General features: G+C 39.3%; 1 protein-coding gene and 12 non-coding genes across 15 annotated transcripts in view; all 13 read left to right on the top strand.

Moving 5' to 3' along the window:
* wdfy1 (WD repeat and FYVE domain containing 1) overlaps nucleotides 1-17,386 on the top strand; it is a 1,176,431-nt gene that overhangs the window by 696,387 nt on the left and 462,658 nt on the right. The gene's annotated exons all lie outside the window — the stretch shown is intronic.
* On the top strand, nucleotides 622-762 carry LOC125783626 (U4 spliceosomal RNA). The gene has a single exon (XR_007426349.1). It is a non-coding gene; the product is annotated as a U4 spliceosomal RNA (small nuclear RNA).
* LOC125783625 (U4 spliceosomal RNA) lies at nucleotides 2,079-2,219 on the top strand. Its single transcript, XR_007426348.1, has one exon. It is a non-coding gene; the product is annotated as a U4 spliceosomal RNA (small nuclear RNA).
* On the top strand, nucleotides 3,533-3,673 carry LOC125783624 (U4 spliceosomal RNA). The gene has a single exon (XR_007426347.1). It is a non-coding gene; the product is annotated as a U4 spliceosomal RNA (small nuclear RNA).
* LOC125783595 (U4 spliceosomal RNA) lies at nucleotides 4,990-5,130 on the top strand. Its single transcript, XR_007426318.1, has one exon. It is a non-coding gene; the product is annotated as a U4 spliceosomal RNA (small nuclear RNA).
* LOC125783623 (U4 spliceosomal RNA) lies at nucleotides 6,447-6,587 on the top strand. The gene has a single exon (XR_007426346.1). It is a non-coding gene; the product is annotated as a U4 spliceosomal RNA (small nuclear RNA).
* LOC125783594 (U4 spliceosomal RNA) lies at nucleotides 7,904-8,044 on the top strand. Its single transcript, XR_007426317.1, has one exon. It is a non-coding gene; the product is annotated as a U4 spliceosomal RNA (small nuclear RNA).
* On the top strand, nucleotides 9,361-9,501 carry LOC125783621 (U4 spliceosomal RNA). The gene has a single exon (XR_007426344.1). It is a non-coding gene; the product is annotated as a U4 spliceosomal RNA (small nuclear RNA).
* Nucleotides 10,804-10,944, top strand: LOC125783620 (U4 spliceosomal RNA). Its single transcript, XR_007426343.1, has one exon. It is a non-coding gene; the product is annotated as a U4 spliceosomal RNA (small nuclear RNA).
* LOC125783596 (U4 spliceosomal RNA) lies at nucleotides 12,261-12,401 on the top strand. The gene has a single exon (XR_007426319.1). It is a non-coding gene; the product is annotated as a U4 spliceosomal RNA (small nuclear RNA).
* On the top strand, nucleotides 13,719-13,859 carry LOC125783619 (U4 spliceosomal RNA). Its single transcript, XR_007426342.1, has one exon. It is a non-coding gene; the product is annotated as a U4 spliceosomal RNA (small nuclear RNA).
* On the top strand, nucleotides 15,176-15,316 carry LOC125783646 (U4 spliceosomal RNA). Its single transcript, XR_007426368.1, has one exon. It is a non-coding gene; the product is annotated as a U4 spliceosomal RNA (small nuclear RNA).
* Nucleotides 16,631-16,771, top strand: LOC125783597 (U4 spliceosomal RNA). Its single transcript, XR_007426320.1, has one exon. It is a non-coding gene; the product is annotated as a U4 spliceosomal RNA (small nuclear RNA).

Genomic DNA, 17,386 nt, shown 5'->3' with positions numbered 1-17,386 from the left:
TAGCTTATGAAATCAATCTAAGCTCTTGGCTTGCACGTTTTTCCCAATACTCTGGGAAGACGGCTTGAAATTACTTCACCCATGAAGTTGTCTAAAATACGTAACGACGCTGAGCACAACCTGTCATGAAAGTTCAGTAATCGTATTGGGTTCTTTGTTTCTTTTTATCAAAGTCTGAAAAGTTTTTGTCACTCTGGTTGTGGGCGGAGTAAGCGCGTGCTGTTTTTGTTCAAGGTTTTAATTACAGCCTTATCCAGTTGGTAAGAAAATAGATCCCTGGTTTAAGGTTACTTTATTCATGGCACATTTGCGAGCAGGTCCTTGGTTTGAGTCGTCACGACTGACGCAATGCATCCTGCTCTTATTGTAACCCCGCCCTTTACGATAGTACAATAGTACCCATTACGTTTGTTCTTATGTATTTACGTTAGATAACGGGGTATGTAAAGTGTACAGTGTTTGTTTGATTGTGCTGAGGTGCTGCTATGTTCTTAGAACGTTCGGTGGACTAGTATGTTGGTGTTTTGCCACTCAGAGGGTGTGTAACATTGACGCACTCGCAACCGTGAATGATATTCACAGTTAATCAGAGGCACATATCTAGCTCTGAGCTACGTGGGCATTCTTTCGCAGAGGCGATATCGTAGCCTATGAGGTTTATCCGAGGCGTGATTATTGCTGGTTGAAAACTTTACCCAATACCCCGCCAGGATGACTTGAAATACAGTCAGCCATGGCAATTTTTGATAGTCTCTATCGAGACTGACTTGATTGTGAATAATATAAGATTCATTGTTTTCTTGGTTTTACTTTATTTGTTCGTTTCATCTTAGTGTTTGTTGAGTTTGATACGTGTGGACAGGCTTGCGGCATATTGCTTTTCAGTTGTGAGTTTCTGTCAGCAGTTGTTACAGGATGCTCTCGCGCTGGCTAAAGCGCGCAGAAGCTTAATTAAAAAAAAACGAAGTCACAAAACGTTAATATACTTAAAAAAAAAATAACAAAGTGACCTGTTAACAAACAAATATAATTTGAGATGGCCGTTGAACACTTTTAGTGGAGTTTTAAGGCAAATTCAGTTAACTTTCGAAAGGTATGGTATTACATTACTATTATTTACAGCTGCTACAAACTTTCATTGTTCACAATTTTTGGTTGTTTTTGGTTATTTTGTGGAGCTGAAAAACGAAGGTCCACAGCCAAAGTAAAAATTAATTTCCAAAAATGATCTAATTTTGCACGGAGCTATTAATTAGTCTACATGCAGGTAGTACTACTACGGCTTGCCAATAAGCAGTGGGCTACTACACGTTCTTTTACACTAGTAGGATGTAATCCAGCGTATCAGATTTAACGTTACCGCGATCAAATGGCAACCATGAAGGACATTCTCAGTGAAGTCACTTTTCATATCTATTTTAGAGACGGCTGCTCATATGAATTTGCGGGCAATTTCGTAGCTTATGAAATCAATCTAAGCTCTTGGCTTGCACGTTTTTCCCAATACTCTGGGAAGACGGCTTGAAATTACTTCACCCATGAAGTTGTCTAAAATACGTAACGACGCTGAGCACAACCTGTCATGAAAGTTCAGTAATCGTATTGGGTTCTTTGTTTCTTTTTATCAAAGTCTGAAAAGTTTTTGTCACTCTGGTTGTGGGCGGAGTAAGCGCGTGCTGTTTTTGTTCAAGGTTTTAATTACAGCCTTATCCAGTTGGTAAGAAAATAGATCCCTGGTTTAAGGTTACTTTATTCATGGCACATTTGCGAGCAGGTCCTTGGTTTGAGTCGTCACGACTGACGCAATGCATCCTGCTCTTATTGTAATCCCGCCCTTTACGATAGTACAATAGTACCCATTACGTTTGTTCTTATGTATTTACGTTAGATAACGGGGTATGTAAAGTGTACAGTGTTTGTTTGATTGTGCTGAGGTGCTGCTATGTTCTTAGAACGTTCGGTGGACTAGTATGTTGGTGTTTTGCCACTCAGAGGGTGTGTAACATTGACGCACTCGCAACCGTGAATGATATTCACAGTTAATCAGAGGCACATATCTAGCTCTGAGCTACGTGGGCATTCTTTCGCAGAGGCGATATCGTAGCCTATGAGGTTTATCCGAGGCGTGATTATTGCTGGTTGAAAACTTTACCCAATACCCCGCCAGGATGACTTGAAATACAGTCAGCCATGGCAATTTTTGATAGTCTCTATCGAGACTGACTTGATTGTGAATAATGTAAGATTCATTGTTTTCTTGGTTTTACTTTATTTGTTCGTTTCGTCTTAGTGTTTGTTGAGTTTGATACGTGTGGACAGGCTTGCGGCATATTGCTTTTCAGTTGTGAGTTTCTGTCAGCAGTTGTTACAGGATGCTCTCGCGCTGGCTAAAGCGCGCAGAAGCTTAATTAAAAAAAAACGAAGTCACAAAACGTTAATATACTTAAAAAAAAAATAACAAAGTGACCTGTTAACAAACAAATATAATTTGAGATGGCCGTTGAACACTTTTAGTGGAGTTTTAAGGCAAATTCAGTTAACTTTCGAGAGGTATGGTATTACATTACTATTATTTACAGCTGCTACAAACTTTCATTGTTCACAATTTTTGGTTGTTTTTGGTTATTTTGTGGAGCTGAAAAACGAAGGTCCACAGCCAAAGTAAAAATTAATTTCCAAAAATGATCTAATTTTGCACGGAGCTATTAATTAGTCTACATGCAGGTAGTACTACGGCTTGCCAATAAGCAGTGGGCTACTACACGTTCTTTTACACTAGTAGGATGTAATCCAGCGTATCAGATTTAACGTTACAGCGATCAAATGGCAACCATGAAGGACATTCTCAGTGAAGTCACTTTTCATATCTATTTTAGAGACGGCTGCTCATATGAATTTGCGGGCAATTTCGTAGCTTATGAAATCAATCTAAGCTCTTGGCTTGCACGTTTTTCCCAATACTCTGGGAAGACGGCTTGAAATTACTTCACCCATGAAGTTGTCTAAAATACATAACGACGCTGAGCACAACCTGTCATGAAAGTTCAGTAATCGTATTGGGTTCTTTGTTTCTTTTTATCAAAGTCTGAAAAGTTTTTGTCACTCTGGTTGTGGGCGGAGTAAGCGCGTGCTGTTTTTGTTCAAGGTTTTAATTACAGCCTTATCCAGTTGGTAAGAAAATAGATCCCTGGTTTAAGGTTACTTTATTCATGGCACATTTGCGAGCAGGTCCTTGGTTTGAGTCGTCACGACTGACGCAATGCATCCTGCTCTTATTGTAACCCCGCCCTTTACGATAGTACAATAGTACCCATTACGTTTGTTCTTATGTATTTACGTTAGATAACGGGGTATGTAAAGTGTACAGTGTTTGTTTGATTGTGCTGAGGTGCTGCTATGTTCTTAGAACGTTCGGTGGACTAGTATGTTGGTGTTTTGCCACTCAGAGGGTGTGTAACATTGACGCACTCGCAACCGTGAATGATATTCACAGTTAATCAGAGGCACATATCTAGCTCTGAGCTACGTGGGCATTCTTTCGCAGAGGCGATATCGTAGCCTATGAGGTTTATCCGAGGCGTGATTATTGCTGGTTGAAAACTTTACCCAATACCCCGCCAGGATGACTTGAAATACAGTCAGCCATGGCAATTTTTGATAGTCTCTATCGAGACTGACTTGATTGTGAATAATATAAGATTCATTGTTTTCTTGGTTTTACTTTATTTGTTCGTTTCGTCTTAGTGTTTGTTGAGTTTGATACGTGTGGACAGGCTTGCGGCATATTGCTTTTCAGTTGTGAGTTTCTGTCAGCAGTTGTTACAGGATGCTCTCGCGCTGGCTAAAGCGCGCAGAAGCTTAATTAAACAAAAACGAAGGCACAAAACGTTAATACTACTTAAAAAAAAACAACAAAGTGACCTGTTAACAAACAAATATAATTTGAGATGGCCTTTGAACACTTTTAGTGGAGTTTTAAGGCGAATTCAGTTAACTTTCGAAAGGTATGGTATTACATTACTATTATTTACAGCTGCTACAAACTTTCATTGTTCACATTTTTTGGTTGTTTTTGGTTATTTTGTGTAGCTGAAAAACGAAGGTCCACAGCCTAAGTAAAAATTAATTTCCAAAAATGATCTAATTTTGCACGGAGCTATTAATTAGTCTACATGCAGGTAGTACTACTACGGCATGCCAATAAGCAGTGGGCTACTACACGTTCTTTTACACTAGTAGGATGTAATCCAGCGTATCAGATTTAATGTTACCGCGATCAAATGGCAACCATGAAGGACATTCTCAGTGAAGTCACTTTTCATATCTATTTTAGAGACGGCTGCTCATATGAATTTGCGGGCAATTTCGTAGCTTATGAAATCAATCTAAGCTCTTGGCTTGCACGTTTTTCCCAATACTCTGGGAAGACGGCTTGAAATTACTTCACCCATGAAGTTGTCTAAAATACGTAACGACGCTGAGCACAACCTGTCATGAAAGTTCAGTAATCGTATTGGGTTCTTTGTTTCTTTTTATCAAAGTCTGAAAAGTTTTTGTCACTCTGGTTGTGGGCGGAGTAAGCGCGTGCTGTTTTTGTTCAAGGTTTTAATTACAGCCTTATCCAGTTGGTAAGAAAATAGATCCCTGGTTTAAGGTTACTTTATTCATGGCACATTTGCGAGCAGGTCCTTGGTTTGAGTCGTCACGACTGACGCAATGCATCCTGCTCTTATTGTAACCCCGCCCTTTACGATAGTACAATAGTACCCATTACGTTTGTTCTTATGTATTTACGTTAGATAACGGGGTATGTAAAGTGTACAGTGTTTGTTTGATTGTGCTGAGGTGCTGCTATGTTCTTAGAACGTTCGGTGGACTAGTATGTTGGTGTTTTGCCACTCAGAGGGTGTGTAACATTGACGCACTCGCAACCGTGAATGATATTCACAGTTAATCAGAGGCACATATCTAGCTCTGAGCTACGTGGGCATTCTTTCGCAGAGGCGATATCGTAGCCTATGAGGTTTATCCGAGGCGTGATTATTGCTGGTTGAAAACTTTACCCAATACCCCGCCAGGATGACTTGAAATACAGTCAGCCATGGCAATTTTTGATAGTCTCTATGGAGACTGACTTGATTGTGAATAATATAAGATTCATTGTTTTCTTGGTTTTACTTTATTTGTTCGTTTCGTCTTAGTGTTTGTTGAGTTTGATACGTGTGGACAGGCTTGCGGCATATTGCTTTTCAGTTGTGAGTTTCTGTCAGCAGTTGTTACAGGATGCTCTCGCGCTGGCTAAAGCGCGCAGAAACTTAATTAAAAAAAAACGAAGTCACAAAACGTTAATATACTTAAAAAAAAAATAACAAAGTGACCTGTTAACAAACAAATATAATTTGAGATGGCCGTTGAACACTTTTAGTGGAGTTTTAAGGCAAATTCAGTTAACTTTCGAAAGGTATGGTATTACATTACTATTATTTACAGCTGCTACAAACTTTCATTGTTCACAATTTTTGGATGTTTTTGTTTATTTTGTGGAGCTGAAAAACGAAGGTCCACAGCCAAAGTAAAAATTAATTTCCAAAAATGATCTAATTTTGCACGGAGCTATTAATTAGTCTACATGCAGGTAGTACTACTACGGCTTGCCAATAAGCAGTGGGCTACTACACGTTCTTTTACACTAGTAGGATGTAATCCAGCGTATCAGATTTAACGTTACAGCGATCAAATGGCAACCATGAAGGACATTCTCAGTGAAGTCACTTTTCATATCTATTTTAGAGACGGCTGCTCATATGAATTTGCGGGCAATTTCGTAGCTTATGAAATCAATCTAAGCTCTTGGCTTGCACGTTTTTCCCAATACTCTGGGAAGACGGCTTGAAATTACTTCACCCATGAAGTTGTCTAAAATACGTAACGACGCTGAGCACAACCTGTCATGAAAGTTCAGTAATCGTATTGGGTTCTTTGTTTCTTTTTATCAAAGTCTGAAAAGTTTTTGTCACTCTGGTTGTGGGCGGAGTAAGCGCGTGCTGTTTTTGTTCAAGGTTTTAATTACAGCCTTATCCAGTTGGTAAGAAAATAGATCCCTGGTTTAAGGTTACTTTATTCATGGCACATTTGCGAGCAGGTCCTTGGTTTGAGTCGTCACGACTGACGCAATGCATCCTGCTCTTATTGTAACCCCGCCCTTTACGATAGTACAATAGTACCCATTACGTTTGTTCTTATGTATTTACGTTAGATAACTGGGTATGTAAAGTGTACAGTGTTTGTTTGATTGTGCTGAGGTGCTGCTATGTTCTTAGAACGTTCGGTGGACTAGTATGTTGGTGTTTTGCCACTCAGAGGGTGTGTAACATTGACGCACTCGCAACCGTGAATGATATTCACAGTTAATCAGAGGCACATATCTAGCTCTGAGCTACGTGGGCATTCTTTCGCAGAGGCGATATCGTAGCCTATGAGGTTTATCCGAGGCGTGATTATTGCTGGTTGAAAACTTTACCCAATACCCCGCCAGGATGACTTGAAATACAGTCAGCCATGGCAATTTTTGATAGTCTCTATCGAGACTGACTTGATTGTGAATAATATAAGATTCATTGTTTTCTTGGTTTTACTTTATTTGTTCGTTTCGTCTTAGTGTTTGTTGAGTTTGATACGTGTGGACAGGCTTGCGGCATATTGCTTTTCAGTTGTGAGTTTCTGTCAGCAGTTGTTACAGGATGCTCTCGCGCTGGCTAAAGCGCGCAGAAGCTTAATTAAACAAAAACGAAGGCACAAAACGTTAATACTACTTAAAAAAAAATAACAAAGTGACCTGTTAACAAACAAATATAATTTGAGATGGCCTTTGAACACTTTTAGTGGAGTTTTAAGGCGAATTCAGTTAACTTTCGAAAGGTATGGTATTACATTACTATTATTTACAGCTGCTACAAACTTTCATTGTTCACATTTTTTGGTTGTTTTTGGTTATTTTGTGTAGCTGAAAAACGAAGGTCCACAGCCTAAGTAAAAATTAATTTCCAAAAATGATCTAATTTTGCACGGAGCTATTAATTAGTCTACATGCAGGTAGTACTACTACAGCATGCCAATAAGCAGTGGGCTACTACACGTTCTTTTACACTAATAGGATGTAATCCAGCGTATCAGATTTAATGTTACCGCGATCAAATGGCAACCATGAAGGACATTCTCAGTGAAGTCACTTTTCATATCTATTTTAGAGACGGCTGCTCATATGAATTTGCGGGCAATTTCGTAGCTTATGAAATCAATCTAAGCTCTTGGCTTGCACGTTTTTCCCAATACTCTGGGAAGACGGCTTGAAATTACTTCACCCATGAAGTTGTCTAAAATACGTAACGACGCTGAGCACAACCTGTCATGAAAGTTCAGTAATCGTATTGGGTTCTTTGTTTCTTTTTATCAAAGTCTGAAAAGTTTTTGTCACTCTGGTTGTGGGCGGAGTAAGCGCGTGCTGTTTTTGTTCAAGGTTTTAATTACAGCCTTATCCAGTTGGTAAGAAAATAGATCCCTGGTTTAAGGTTACTTTATTCATGGCACATTTGCGAGCAGGTCCTTGGTTTGAGTCGTCACGACTGACGCAATGCATCCTGCTCTTATTGTAACCCCGCCCTTTACGATAGTACAATAGTACCCATTACGTTTGTTCTTATGTATTTACGTTAGATAACGGGGTATGTAAAGTGTACAGTGTTTGTTTGATTGTGCTGAGGTGCTGCTATGTTCTTAGAACGTTCGGTGGACTAGTATGTTGGTGTTTTGCCACTCAGAGGGTGTGTAACATTGACGCACTCGCAACCGTGAATGATATTCACAGTTAATCAGAGGCACATATCTAGCTCTGAGCTACGTGGGCATTCTTTCGCAGAGGCGATATCGTAGCCTATGAGGTTTATCCGAGGCGTGATTATTGCTGGTTGAAAACTTTACCCAATACCCCGCCAGGATGACTTAAAATACAGTCAGCCATGGCAATTTTTGATAGTCTCTATGGAGACTGACTTGATTGTGAATAATATAAGATTCATTGTTTTCTTGGTTTTACTTTATTTGTTCGTTTCATCTTAGTGTTTGTTGAGTTTGATACGTGTGGACAGGCTTGCGGCATATTGCTTTTCAGTTGTGAGTTTCTGTCAGCAGTTGTTACAGGATGCTCTCGCGCTGGCTAAAGCGCGCAGAAGCTTAATTAAAAAAAAACGAAGTCACAAAACGTTAATATACTTAAAAAAAAAATAACAAAGTGACCTGTTAACAAACAAATATAATTTGAGATGGCCGTTGAACACTTTTAGTGGAGTTTTAAGGCAAATTCAGTTAACTTTCGAAAGGTATGGTATTACATTACTATTATTTACAGCTGCTACAAACTTTCATTGTTCACAATTTTTGGATGTTTTTGTTTATTTTGTGGAGCTGAAAAACGAAGGTCCACAGCCAAAGTAAAAATTAATTTCCAAAAATGATCTAATTTTGCACGGAGCTATTAATTAGTCTACATGCAGGTAGTACTACTACGGCTTGCCAATAAGCAGTGGGCTACTACACGTTCTTTTACACTAGTAGGATGTAATCCAGCGTATCAGATTTAACGTTACAGCGATCAAATGGCAACCATGAAGGACATTCTCAGTGAAGTCACTTTTCATATCTATTTTAGAGACGGCTGCTCATATGAATTTGCGGGCAATTTCGTAGCTTATGAAATCAATCTAAGCTCTTGGCTTGCACGTTTTTCCCAATACTCTGGGAAGACGGCTTGAAATTACTTCACCCATGAAGTTGTCTAAAATACGTAACGACGCTGAGCACAACCTGTCATGAAAGTTCAGTAATCGTATTGGGTTCTTTGTTTCTTTTTATCAAAGTCTGAAAAGTTTTTGTCACTCTGGTTGTGGGCGGAGTAAGCGCGTGCTGTTTTTGTTCAAGGTTTTAATTACAGCCTTATCCAGTTGGTAAGAAAATAGATCCCTGGTTTAAGGTTACTTTATTCATGGCACATTTGCGAGCAGGTCCTTGGTTTGAGTCGTCACGACTGACGCAATGCATCCTGCTCTTATTGTAACCCCGCCCTTTACGATAGTACAATAGTACCCATTACGTTTGTTCTTATGTATTTACGTTAGATAACGGGGTATGTAAAGTGTACAGTGTTTGTTTGATTGTGCTGAGGTGCTGCTATGTTCTTAGAACGTTCGGTGGACTAGTATGTTGGTGTTTTGCCACTCAGAGGGTGTGTAACATTGACGCACTCGCAACCGTGAATGATATTCACAGTTAATCAGAGGCACATATCTAGCTCTGAGCTACGTGGGCATTCTTTCGCAGAGGCGATATCGTAGCCTATGAGGTTTATCCGAGGCGTGATTATTGCTGGTTGAAAACTTTACCCAATACCCCGCCAGGATGACTTGAAATACAGTCAGCCATGGCAATTTTTGATAGTCTCTATCGAGACTGACTTGATTGTGAATAATATAAGATTCATTGTTTTCTTGGTTTTACTTTATTTGTTCGTTTCGTCTTAGTGTTTGTTGAGTTTGATACGTGTGGACAGGCTTGCGGCATATTGCTTTTCAGTTGTGAGTTTCTGTCAGCAGTTGTTACAGGATGCTCTCGCGCTGGCTAAAGCGCGCAGAAGCTTAATTAAACAAAAACGAAGGCACAAAACGTTAATACTACTTAAAAAAAAATAACAAAGTGACCTGTTAACAAACAAATATAATTTGAGATGGCCGTTGAACACTTTTAGTGGAGTTTTAAGGCAAATTCAGTTAACTTTCGAAAGGTATGGTATTACTTACAGCTGCTACAAACTTTCATTGTTCACAATTTTTGGTTGTTTTTGGTTATTTTGTGGAGCTGAAAAACGAAGGTCCACAGCCAAAGTAAAAATTAATTTCCAAAAATGATCTAATTTTGCACGGAGCTATTAATTAGTCTACATGCAGGTAGTACTACGGCTTGCCAATAAGCAGTGGGCTACTACACGTTCTTTTACACTAGTAGGATGTAATCCAGCGTATCAGATTTAACGTTACAGCGATCAAATGGCAACCATGAAGGACATTCTCAGTGAAGTCACTTTTCATATCTATTTTAGAGACGGCTGCTCATATGAATTTGCGGGCAATTTCGTAGCTTATGAAATCAATCTAAGCTCTTGGCTTGCACGTTTTTCCCAATACTCTGGGAAGACGGCTTGAAATTACTTCACCCATGAAGTTGTCTAAAATACATAACGACGCTGAGCACAACCTGTCATGAAAGTTCAGTAATCGTATTGGGTTCTTTGTTTCTTTTTATCAAAGTCTGAAAAGTTTTTGTCACTCTGGTTGTGGGCGGAGTAAGCGCGTGCTGTTTTTGTTCAAGGTTTTAATTACAGCCTTATCCAGTTGGTAAGAAAATAGATCCCTGGTTTAAGGTTACTTTATTCATGGCACATTTGCGAGCAGGTCCTTGGTTTGAGTCGTCACGACTGACGCAATGCATCCTGCTCTTATTGTAACCCCGCCCTTTACGATAGTACAATAGTACCCATTACGTTTGTTCTTATGTATTTACGTTAGATAACGGGGTATGTAAAGTGTACAGTGTTTGTTTGATTGTGCTGAGGTGCTGCTATGTTCTTAGAACGTTCGGTGGACTAGTATGTTGGTGTTTTGCCACTCAGAGGGTGTGTAACATTGACGCACTCGCAACCGTGAATGATATTCACAGTTAATCAGAGGCACATATCTAGCTCTGAGCTACGTGGGCATTCTTTCGCAGAGGCGATATCGTAGCCTATGAGGTTTATCCGAGGCGTGATTATTGCTGGTTGAAAACTTTACCCAATACCCCGCCAGGATGACTTGAAATACAGTCAGCCATGGCAATTTTTGATAGTCTCTATCGAGACAGACTTGATTGTGAATAATATAAGATTCATTGTTTTCTTGGTTTTACTTTATTTGTTCGTTTCGTCTTAGTGTTTGTTGAGTTAGATACGTGTGGACAGGCTTGCGGCATATTGCTTTTCAGTTGTGAGTTTCTGTCAGCAGTTGTTACAGGATGCTCTCGCGCTGGCTAAAGCGCGCAGAAGCTTAATTAAACAAAAACGAAGGCACAAAACGTTAATACTACTTAAAAAAAAATAACAAAGTGACCTGTTAACAAACAAATATAATTTGAGATGGCCTTTGAACACTTTTAGTGGAGTTTTAAGGCGAATTCAGTTAACTTTCGAAAGGTATGGTATTACATTACTATTATTTACAGCTGCTACAAACTTTCATTGTTCACATTTTTTGGTTGTTTTTGGTTATTTTGTGTAGCTGAAAAACGAAGGTCCACAGCCTAAGTAAAAATTAATTTCCAAAAATGATCTAATTTTGCACGGAGCTATTAATTAGTCTACATGCAGGTAGTACTACTACGGCATGCCAATAAGCAGTGGGCTACTACACGTTCTTTTACACTAGTAGGATGTAATCCAGCGTATCAGATTTAATGTTACCGCGATCAAATGGCAACCATGAAGGACATTCTCAGTGAAGTCACTTTTCATATCTATTTTAGAGACGGCTGCTCATATGAATTTGCGGGCAATTTCGTAGCTTATGAAATCAATCTAAGCTCTTGGCTTGCACGTTTTTCCCAATACTCTGGGAAGACGGCTTGAAATTACTTCACCCATGAAGTTGTCTAAAATACGTAACGACGCTGAGCACAACCTGTCATGAAAGTTCAGTAATCGTATTGGGTTCTTTGTTTCTTTTTATCAAAGTCTGAAAAGTTTTTGTCACTCTGGTTGTGGGCGGAGTAAGCGCGTGCTGTTTTTGTTCAAGGTTTTAATTACAGCCTTATCCAGTTGGTAAGAAAATAGATCCCTGGTTTAAGGTTACTTTATTCATGGCACATTTGCGAGCAGGTCCTTGGTTTGAGTCGTCACGACTGACGCAATGCATCCTGCTCTTATTGTAATCCCGCCCTTTACGATAGTACAATAGTACCCATTACGTTTGTTCTTATGTATTTACGTTAGATAACGGGGTATGTAAAGTGTACAGTGTTTGTTTGATTGTGCTGAGGTGCTGCTATGTTCTTAGAACGTTCGGTGGACTAGTATGTTGGTGTTTTGCCACTCAGAGGGTGTGTAACATTGACGCACTCGCAACCGTGAATGATATTCACAGTTAATCAGAGGCACATATCTAGCTCTGAGCTACGTGGGCATTTTTTCGCAGAGGCGATATCGTAGCCTATGAGGTTTATCCGAGGCGTGATTATTGCTGGTTGAAAACTTTACCCAATACCCCGCCAGGATGACTTGAAATACAGTCAGCCATGGCAATTTTTGATAGTCTCTATGGAGACTGACTTGATTGTGAATAATATAAGATTCATTGTTTTCTTGGTTTTACTTTATTTGTTCGTTTCGTCTTAGTGTTTGTTGAGTTTGATACGTGTGGACAGGCTTGCGGCATATTGCTTTTCAGTTGTGAGTTTCTGTCAGCAGTTGTTACAGGATGCTCTCGCGCTGGCTAAAGCGCGCAGAAGCTTAATTAAAAAAAAACGAAGTCACAAAACGTTAATATACTTAAAAAAAAAATAACAAAGTGACCTGTTAACAAACAAATATAATTTGAGATGGCCGTTGAACACTTTTAGTGGAGTTTTAAGGCAAATTCAGTTAACTTTCGAAAGGTATGGTATTACATTACTATTATTTACAGCTGCTACAAACTTTCATTGTTCACAATTTTTGGATGTTTTTGTTTATTTTGTGGAGCTGAAAAACGAAGGTCCACAGCCAAAGTAAAAATTAATTTCCAAAAATGATCTAATTTTGCACGGAGCTATTAATTAGTCTACATGCAGGTAGTACTACTACGGCTTGCCAATAAGCAGTGGGCTACTACACGTTCTTTTACACTAGTAGGATGTAATCCAGCGTATCAGATTTAACGTTACAGCGATCAAATGGCAACCATGAAGGACATTCTCAGTGAAGTCACTTTTCATATCTATTTTAGAGACGGCTGCTCATATGAATTTGCGGGCAATTTCGTAGCTTATGAAATCAATCTAAGCTCTTGGCTTGCACGTTTTTCCCAATACTCTGGGAAGACGGCTTGAAATTACTTCACCCATGAAGTTGTCTAAAATACGTAACGACGCTGAGCACAACCTGTCATGAAAGTTCAGTAATCGTATTGGGTTCTTTGTTTCTTTTTATCAAAGTCTGAAAAGTTTTTGTCACTCTGGTTGTGGGCGGAGTAAGCGCGTGCTGTTTTTGTTCAAGGTTTTAATTACAGCCTTATCCAGTTTTTTAAGAAAATAGATCCCTGGTTTAAGGTTACTTTATTCATGGCACATTTGCGAGCAGGTCCTTGGTTTGAGTCGTCACGACTGACGCAATGCATCCTGCTCTTATTGTAACCCCGCCCTTTACGATAGTACAATAGTACCCATTACGTTTGTTCTTATGTATTTACGTTAGATAACGGGGTATGTAAAGTGTACAGTGTTTGTTTGATTGTGCTGAGGTGCTGCTATGTTCTTAGAACGTTCGGTGGACTAGTATGTTGGTGTTTTGCCACTCAGAGGGTGTGTAACATTGACGCACTCGCAACCGTGAATGATATTCACAGTTAATCAGAGGCACATATCTAGCTCTGAGCTACGTGGGCATTCTTTCGCAGAGGCGATATCGTAGCCTATGAGGTTTATCCGAGGCGTGATTATTGCTGGTTGAAAACTTTACCCAATACCCCGCCAGGATGACTTGAAATACAGTCAGCCATGGCAATTTTTGATAGTCTCTATCGAGACTGACTTGATTGTGAATAATATAAGATTCATTGTTTTCTTGGTTTTACTTTATTTGTTCGTTTCGTCCTAGTGTTTGTTGAGTTTGATACGTGTGGACAGGCTTGCGGCATATTGCTTTTCAGTTGTGAGTTTCTGTCAGCAGTTGTTACAGGATGCTCTCGCGCTGGCTAAAGCGCGCAGAAGCTTAATTAAACAAAAACGAAGGCACAAAACGTTAATACTACTTAAAAAAAAATAACAAAGTGACCTGTTAACAAACAAATATAATTTGAGATGGCCTTTGAACACTTTTAGTGGAGTTTTAAGGCGAATTCAGTTAACTTTCGAAAGGTATGGTATTACATTACTATTATTTACAGCTGCTACAAACTTTCATTGTTAACATTTTTTGGTTGTTTTTGGTTATTTTGTGTAGCTGAAAAACGAAGGTCCACAGCCTAAGTAAAAATTAATTTCCAAAAATGATCTAATTTTGCACGGAGCTATTAATTAGTCTACATGCAGGTAGTACTACTACGGCATGCCAATAAGCAGTGGGCTACTACACGTTCTTTTACACTAGTAGGATGTAATCCAGCGTATCAGATTTAATGTTACCGCGATCAAATGGCAACCATGAAGGACATTCTCAGTGAAGTCACTTTTCATATCTATTTTAGAGACGGCTGCTCATATGAATTTGCGGGCAATTTCGTAGCTTATGAAATCAATCTAAGCTCTTGGCTTGCACGTTTTTCCCAATACTCTGGGAAGACGGCTTGAAATTACTTCACCCATGAAGTTGTCTAAAATACGTAACGACGCTGAGCACAACCTGTCATGAAAGTTCAGTAATCGTATTGGGTTCTTTGTTTCTTTTTATCAAAGTCTGAAAAGTTTTTGTCACTCTGGTTGTGGGCGGAGTAAGCGCGTGCTGTTTTTGTTCAAGGTTTTAATTACAGCCTTATCCAGTTGGTAAGAAAATAGATCCCTGGTTTAAGGTTACTTTATTCATGGCACATTTGCGAGCAGGTCCTTGGTTTGAGTCGTCACGACTGACGCAATGCATCCTGCTCTTATTGTAACCCCGCCCTTTACGATAGTACAATAGTACCCATTACGTTTGTTCTTATGTATTTACGTTAGATAACGGGGTATGTAAAGTGTACAGTGTTTGTTTGATTGTGCTGAGGTGCTGCTATGTTCTTAGAACGTTCGGTGGACTAGTATGTTGGTGTTTTGCCACTCAGAGGGTGTGTAACATTGACGCACTCGCAACCGTGAATGATATTCACAGTTAATCAGAGGCACATATCTAGCTCTGAGCTACGTGGGCATTCTTTCACAGAGGCGATATCGTAGCCTATGAGGTTTATCCGAGGCGTGATTATTGCTGGTTGAAAACTTTACCCAATACCCCGCCAGGATGACTTGAAATACAGTCAGCCATGGCAATTTTTGATAGTCTCTATCGAGACTGACTTGATTGTGAATAATATAAGATTCATTGTTTTCTTGGTTTTACTTTATTTGTTCGTTTCGTCTTAGTGTTTGTTGAGTTTGATACGTGTGGACAGGCTTGCGGCATATTGCTTTTCAGTTGTGAGTTTCTGTCAGCAGTTGTTACAGGATGCTCTCGCGCTGGCTAAAGCGCGCAGAAGCTTAATTAAACAAAAACGAAGGCACAAAACGTTAATACTACTTAAAAAAATAACAAAGTGACCTGTTAACAAACAAATATAATTTGAGATGGCCGTTGAACACTTTTAGTGGAGTTTTAAGGCGAATTCAGTTAACTTTCGAAAGGTATGGTATTACATTACTATTATTTACAGCTGCTACAAACTTTCATTGTTCTCATTTTTTGGTTGTTTTTGGTTATTTTGTGGAGCTGAAAAACGAAGGTCCACAGCCTAAGTAAAAATTAATTTCCAAAAATGATCTAATTTTGCACGGAGCTATTAATTAGTCTACATGCAGGTAGTACTACTACGGCATGCCAATAAGCAGTGGGCTACTACACGTTCTTTTACACTAGTAGGATGTAATCCAGCGTATCAGATTTAATGTTACCGCGATCAAATGGCAACCATGAAGGACATTCTCAGTGAAGTCACTTTTCATATCTATTTTAGAGACGGCTGCTCATATGAATTTGCGGGCAATTTCGTAGCTTATGAAATCAATCTAAGCTCTTGGCTTGCACGTTTTTCCCAATACTCTGGGAAGACGGCTTGAAATTACTTCACCCATGAAGTTGTCTAAAATACGTAACGACGCTGAGCACAACCTGTCATGAAAGTTCAGTAATCGTATTGGGTTCTTTGTTTCTTTTTATCAAAGTCTGAAAAGTTTTTGTCACTCTGGTTGTGGGCGGAGTAAGCGCGTGCTGTTTTTGTTCAAGGTTTTAATTACAGCCTTATCCAGTTGGTAAGAAAATAGATCCCTGGTTTAAGGTTACTTTATTCATGGCACATTTGCGAGCAGGTCCTTGGTTTGAGTCGTCACGACTGACGCAATGCATCCTGCTCTTATTGTAACCCCGCCCTTTACGATAGTACAATAGTACCCATTACGTTTGTTCTTATGTATTTACGTTAGATAACGGGGTATGTAAAGTGTACAGTGTTTGTTTGATTGTGCTGAGGTGCTGCTATGTTCTTAGAACGTTCGGTGGACTAGTATGTTGGTGTTTTGCCACTCAGAGGGTGTGTAACATTGACGCACTCGCAACCGTGAATGATATTCACAGTTAATCAGAGGCACATATCTAGCTCTGAGCTACGTGGGCATTCTTTCGCAGAGGCGATATCGTAGCCTATGAGGTTTATCCGAGGCGTGATTATTGCTGGTTGAAAACTTTACCCAATACCCCGCCAGGATGACTTGAAATACAGTCAGCCATGGCAATTTTTGGTAGTCTCTATCGAGACTGACTTGATTGTGAATAATATAAGATTCATTGTTTTCTTGGTTTTACTTTATTTGTTCGTTTCGTCTTAGTGTTTGTTGAGTTTGATACGTGTGGACAGGCTTGCGGCATATTGCTTTTCAGTTGTGAGTTTCTGTCAGCAGTTGTTACAGGATGCTCTCGCGCTGGCTAAAGCGCGCAGAAGCTTAATTAAACAAAAACGAAGGCACAAAACGTTAATACTACTTAAAAAAAAATAACAAAGTGACCTGTTAACAAACAAATATAATTTGAGATGGCCGTTGAACACTTTTAGTGGAGTTTTAAGGCGAATTCAGTTAACTTTCGAAAGGTATGGTATTACATTACTATTATTTACAGCTGCTACAAACTTTCATTGTTCACATTTTTTGGTTGTTTTTGGTTATTTTGTGGAGCTGAAAAACGAAGGTCCACAGCCTAAGTAAAAATTAATTTCCAAAAATGATCTAATTTTGCACGGAGCTATTAATTAGTCTACATGCAGGTAGTACTACTACGGCATGCCAATAAGCAGTGGGCTACTACACGTTCTTTTACACTAGTAGGATGTAATCCAGCGTATCAGATTTAATGTTACCGCCATCAAATGGCAAC

This window comes from Astyanax mexicanus, chromosome 18 (genome assembly GCF_023375975.1).
Source record: "Astyanax mexicanus isolate ESR-SI-001 chromosome 18, AstMex3_surface, whole genome shotgun sequence".
NCBI classification, from domain to species: domain Eukaryota; kingdom Metazoa; phylum Chordata; class Actinopteri; order Characiformes; family Acestrorhamphidae; genus Astyanax; species Astyanax mexicanus.
Note: the sequence above shows the minus strand (reverse complement) of the source record. Positions and strands in the feature narration are given on the sequence as shown.